A 6421-nucleotide genomic window follows, 5' to 3' on the forward strand; every position below is an offset into this window, starting at 1 on the left:
AGTTTATGGACCCCATACAGTTTCCATTTCCACCGCACAACGATGGTTTCAACGTTTTCGTTCTGGTGTAGAGGTGGTCGAAGATGCGCCACGCTCCGGAAGACCTGTCGTCGAATATTGCGATAAAATTGGTCGAAAGAGACCGGCATAGTAGCAGCCGTAGCATCGGGCAAGAGCTGGGCATGAGTCACCAAAAAACATTTTATGAATAATTAAAAATTCAATAAAAATACCGCAAGACTTTTTTGACAACCTAATACATACTATGGTAATGTATAAATTGTTAATAGAGTTAGCATACCGTTCTGCGTACAGAGATCAACTGTCTGGATATGAATGTCCAAGTAAGGATACAACCTCTTGTAGAGATCCGATAAGAACTCTTCTTTGCATTGGCGACTGATGGAGAATTGGAATTCTTTCACGTCGGCTTATTAAGTCTAGCGGCAATACGCCTAGCCAAGGTTTGGTCAGAATAGGGGCTCCTTTAAGAAAATGAATTACGATTAAGGCTAAGAATTCAGAGGCATCTTGCAAAGCGCAGTGATTTGCAGCGAAGTGACAACGGCTTCAATTMGAGTTATAATAGTAATTTCGTGAATTCTTCATAAGTGAACTTGTAGTTTTCAGCTAAATTGCTAATTAGGGCGTTGGGAAGCGTATACTTGTACAATCTCAGTTGAGACTTGTTTCAGAAAATCCACAAATTTTTTTCCAGTAGCTCTTCGGTCTCCGATAAATATTTTGTCATTGCAACTCATTATTTTCGGGGAAAAACTACGCCGTCCGAATGCCGTGAATGCCTATATTGTCATATTTACATGTATGTACATATGTACATACTCTAACGGCTCGGAAAATTATTCGACTTTCCGGGCGAAACGAGAATCTGTTAACCTTTTTAACAAATGTATTTCTGGAAAAATAAAATTCATATTTTTGGACTACTATTTACTATATAATAAATGCGACATAAATTTTGTATACTAATTAAAATAATAAATTTAAAAAAGCAATGATATTTTGATTTATGCTTGTATAAGTTATTAAATTTAAGACTTCGCTCATTGCCATCCCAATGTGCATAATTTTTCTTTAAATTACCAATATCAAACTAAATACTAATTTTTCGGAAAAATGTTATTTTGAAAATGTACTTTATTTTTATAGTATAACGATATATTAAACTCGCTCTTCTAAATTTTATATTACCGAAAGGAAAATGCCGTCGGCATATCTGCAAATGGGATATGTTGCCTCTTCGAAATTTTCATAGAACTGAAAACTGCTCGCGCCAATAGCCACGGCAATACAGTTAGTAAGACATAAATGTTATCCTGTCGAGATGCCCCTTAAAAAACCTATTATGTGTTCAAAGTGTACGGACGTGTTCATTTAATTCGCCCCGTGAATTCAGTCTTTACAAACAAACAAACAAAAATCAAGCCAATCAAAATCAAATGCTATTCAATTGTTAACAAACAAAACATATAAACAACAGTGCACACAAATTATTAGTAATAAACACAAACGAATGGTGCACGAAGGTGAATGGAGCCATGTGTAGAAGTTCACGCAAGTGAGGAAAGTTCTCTGATGGCCATTGACTTAGAAGTGGCCCGAACCGATTATTTTACATGTGACTCAAGCAGCTCACGGTTTCCGGTCTTTGGCGAAGTATCCTCTGGATAGCCTAAGAACATCCATTTGAAAGCGAGCTAAAGTGAGAAGGCGAAATATCCCTTACACAGGGTTGTGGGACCCGCCACGTAAAAAATAATACCAATGAAAAGGAACAACCTGGCATCACCGCCGTCCAAAAAATGCGATAGACGGGACAAGGACAGAGACGAGTAGTTCTTTGTGGCATTTACTACAGTGGCCATATAAAGGAGCGCCAGTATGGTGTTTGATTCTTGGTGGGAGAGGGAATATGTCGCCGAGTACTATCATTCACTCCGGTAAATGAACATCTAGCCACAATGCGCATCACAGCGAGGTTCTTCATATCGCTGATTTGTTCCTACGCCCCGACGGATGAAAAGGACGATGTGACCAAAGATGCCTTTAACGCCAGGATGGCAAAGAAGGTTTCTTTGGCACTACGGGCGGTAAATTCAGCCTCTACGACGAAATATCCCCAAATGAGTTGAGGCTGATCGACTTCGACGGGGCCCGAAATATGGTTATCTGTAGTACTAGATTCCAGCATAAGAAGATTCGTCAAGCTACCTGGCTATCTCCAGATCGAAAAACCATCAACCAAATCGATCATGTTGTGATAGACGGAAGACACGTCTCCAGTGCGTGCGCTCCGAAGTCCTAACATCGGACTCGGACCACTATCTTGTTGCAGTCAAGATTAGTACCCGCATCTGTGCAGCAAAAAACGCACGCCGACAAACACTAGGAAGATTCGATGTCGAGAAGCTTCAATTACAAAACAACCGAACGGTTTTCTACTCGGCTTGCACTCCTGCTCTCTGAGAGCACTTGTCAACAACTCGGAATAATTGAACTGTGGGACTGCATTTCAAATTCCTTACGTACAGCTGTAACCAAAACCATTTTTTTTTTTTCCATAAAGTGCAAAAGAACAGCTGGTACGACTAGGAGTTCCGTGTCGCAGCGTAGAGAAAACAGGCTGCCTACCTCGCAACGTTACGATCGACCACAACACGTGCGGGATGAGATAGATACCGAGAGTTGAAGAGGGAAGCGAGACACATTTGCACACAGAAAAAGAAAGAGGTCAAAATGCGTGAGTACKAAGAGCTTGATAAGCTGTCCGACATAGTAATGCTCGAAAATTCTACGAAAAAATGCTTCGGCTTACAGAAGGTTTCAAGACCGGAGCATACTGTTGTAGAACCCCCAAAGGTRATCTAGTCACCGATGCTCAGAGCATACTTAAATTATGGACCCGCCTGAAGAATAACAAAGCGGCGGGGGCCGATGGATTGCCGGCCGAGCAATTCTATCACGGCGGGGAAGAACTGTTAAGGAGCATGCATCCGCTTCTTTGTAAAATATGGTCTTACGAAAGCATGCCCAATGATTGGAATTTAAGTGTGCTATGCCCAAAACTACCGTGGGATAAGCCTCCTCAATATCGCATATAAGGTTCGATCGAGCGTATTGTGTGAAAGAGTAAAGCCCACTGACAACAAACTGATTGGACCTTATCAGTGTGGCTTCAGACCTGCAAAATCAATAACCGACCAGATATTCACCATGCGCCAAATCTTGGAAAAGACCCGTGAAAGATAGGCGATTTCAAAGCTGCTTTCGACAGCACAAAAAGAGCTGCCTTTATGCAGCGATGTCTGAATTTGGTATCTCTGCAGAACTAATATGGCTGTGTAAGCTGACGTTGAGCACCACCAATAGCTCCGTCAGAATCGGGAAGGGCCTCTCCGAGCCGTTCGATACCAAACGAGGTTTCAGACAAGGCGATTCCTTATCGTGCGACTTTTTCAACCTGCTTCTGGAGAAAATAGTTCGAGCTGCAGAACTAAATTGAGAAGGTACCATCTTCTGTAAGAGTGTACTATTTATTTTCCACATATTTATGGAGGAAAAACTCAAAAATTATGTTGACAAAAGTCTACATACATTAAAAAAATATCTCATTTCAGTGCGAAAACTTTACAAAATGGTTTTTATTAAGACGTTTTAGTATTTCGTTGGGCCCCCATTGGCATCTACAACTGCTTGAAGACGCCGTGGCATTGATTCTGCTAAATTTGTCAACTCTGTAGACGTTATGCTGTTCCAAGCTTCTAATATGCGCTCTTTGAGTATAGCAGAGCTAGAATTTTCTTGCTTTCTAATTTTACGCTCCAAAATTTCCCAGACATGTTCAATAACATTCAAATCTGGACTTTTAAGTGGAGTGTTTAATTGCCTTGGAGCGTAATAAAGCAACCAGTCCTTAACAATTTGCGCTGTATGCTTCGAATCGTTATCTTGTTGAAATATCCAACCGGAACCGTGCCCCAAATTATCTACCGAATTTTCCAAATTATGTTCCAACAGAGACTTATACTTAAAACGATCCATTTTACCTTCAATAAATCTAACTTTCCAACTCCAGCGGCCGCAACAGCTTCCCAAACCATTACGCTGCCGCCACCGTGTTTCACAGTTGACACCAAGTTCTTCGGTTCTAGCGCAGCGTTATTTTTTCTCCAAACTCTAGCTCTTCCATCGCTACCAAAAATGTTGAATTTAGATTCATCCGTAAATAAAACTTTTTCCCAAAAATTCATCCTTTTGTCTTTGTGTTTTTTGGCGAATTCTAAACGAAGTTTCCGGTTTCAGAAATAAATGGTTTCTTCCGTGGTGTTCAACTGACGGAACCCATTTTCGTTTAGAGTTCTTTGTATTGTTCTTGGATGGATACTCTTTTGTGACGTACTTGCTATGTGTTCGGCTAATTTTGGAGCGTTTACTTTTGAATTTTGGCCTACTCTTTGAGGATCAGACTGACGTTTCTATGAGAGGGGCGGCCACTGCGTGGCTTATTTTCGGTGGAACCATTATATTCGAAGTTTTTTACGATTGTTTGTACTGTTGCTCGACTCAAGTTTAAAATTTTAGAAATTTCACCGTATGCTTTTTTTTATTTTCTTTGCTTTATCACCAAATTTTTTAAATCAATTGATATTTCTTTTCGCGGAGCCATTATACCTATTCAAGTATTCAAACAACAACTGAATTCAATAAATACTAAACAGTAAACATAATGAAATGAAAGAAAAAGGCTAACGGTACTTTATCGTTATCATAACAATCACAAATTATGAGCAGCGTACTGTATGTAGACTTTTGTCAAYGTAATGTTTGAGTTTTTCTTCCATAAATTTGTTGCTTTATTTTAAATAATGATTTTTTTTAGTTTATTGTTATTAGAATAAATATTAGAATAAAACTGTATCAATACATTTTTCTAAAAACATTTTGTATTCTTATATCAATAAAAATAGGGGGTGTATGTAGACTTTTTTCCGCCACTGTACATATCCAATATTTATGCCCCAAATTCTAGTTTGTAATTAATAACTTTCTAATCTTTATCGTTCTAACCTAAGAGCCTCTTAATGCGAATCTTTTTAAAAAATCTTATTTCAGTATTAAATATTTAGCTCATTGCAACCAATAACAAARGAAGATAAAAACTACAAATGTGAAACACACAAAATTTTATTCTTAAAATTGGGTAGAGATAAATCTTTGTTTAAAAATTTTGTCACAAAATAAATTCAAATTCTAATAAATAGAGCAATAACTACCTTTGGGTCGCAGTCTTCACAACACAAGAAGGGCCTAATATATTTTAAGTTAGTAAAAAGAATTTCTCCTACTCCTATTTTAAAACACTTTCTGTCAAATTCCTCAACAAATTTTATTTCTAAATTATTAATAAATGCAACAAATTCTTCAGGCGGCTTCACTAAGTTGCATTTATCGATCTGGTTTTGGTGTATGAAGATGAATTCATCCGAAGGAATTTCATCTCCTAAATAAGGTAATRGCAGAAGGCATGTGTGCATTTTAAAAATTTTCAAATAAGGTAGCCGCAAAAATAATTAAAAGCACTGTCCTTTAAAAAGTTAATTTCTAAACTACTATCTAAAGTAATGGATCTAACAATGGAGTGTTCGGGCCGTGGTAAACCTTGGAAATCCTGCCAAGAAAGGTCACTTAAAACGGAGTCATTGCAGACATTAAGAAAAACATTATGGCTATGTTCTGAAATAACTGTGGCTTCGGGTTCTGAAAGCTGCTCACAGTTACCTTTTGTTACGATATTTACGTAACGTAAACCCCACGACTTCCTAAATAAACTAGAGAACATGAAAGGTGTAACTCTAGTACCTCCCCTACTTCTDRTCTVACMMAAAAAATGCTCTAAGCTGTCCTGACATAGTCGTCTTGTCTTTAGGTAAGGAAATCCTAAGTGTGACAGCAATCACCACAATCGTCTTAAACTATTAATATTAATTAACCACCCCTTGATAAAATTGAAAGTATGTTTTGTGTTGTTTCTTAACTCATCTATGACCCGAATTAAAACTTTTTCTGCCTCATCTAAAAACTGGGTTTGCTCTGGGGAACTTATAAACATTTTTTGAGTGGGTACAATGGCCCCAGTGAAACTAGTTTTAAAGATATCGAAAAACCTATTGAAAAAAGAAACGAAATCCGCGGTATTAATAAAGCTCATACTATTTGAGCTTAAGGCTCCCGAGCTGTAAAGAGAAAGCATACCCGAAGCGACCGTATTACTTAACACTTGAGACGCGAATTTAACTTTAATTTTTTGAAAGATATTGGGTTAAATATGAGCCTCGGTTAATTTATACGCACACTGATAACTCGACTTAGAGTCTTCTTCTTCTTGATTGGCGTAGATACC

At 38.1% G+C, this 6421-nt stretch overlaps 1 protein-coding gene across 1 annotated transcript in view; it reads left to right on the forward strand.

Moving 5' to 3' along the window:
• The window catches only part of LOC108972551 (synaptosomal-associated protein 25), a gene marked incomplete at its 5' end in the record, with an annotated part of 184745 nt that overhangs the window by 18212 nt on the left and 160112 nt on the right, over positions 1 to 6421 (forward strand).

The sequence above is a fragment of the Bactrocera latifrons genome, unplaced genomic scaffold (genome assembly GCF_001853355.1).
Source record: "Bactrocera latifrons isolate USDA-ARS-PBARC rearing strain unplaced genomic scaffold, ASM185335v1 scaffold_407, whole genome shotgun sequence".
NCBI classification, from domain to species: domain Eukaryota; kingdom Metazoa; phylum Arthropoda; class Insecta; order Diptera; family Tephritidae; genus Bactrocera; species Bactrocera latifrons.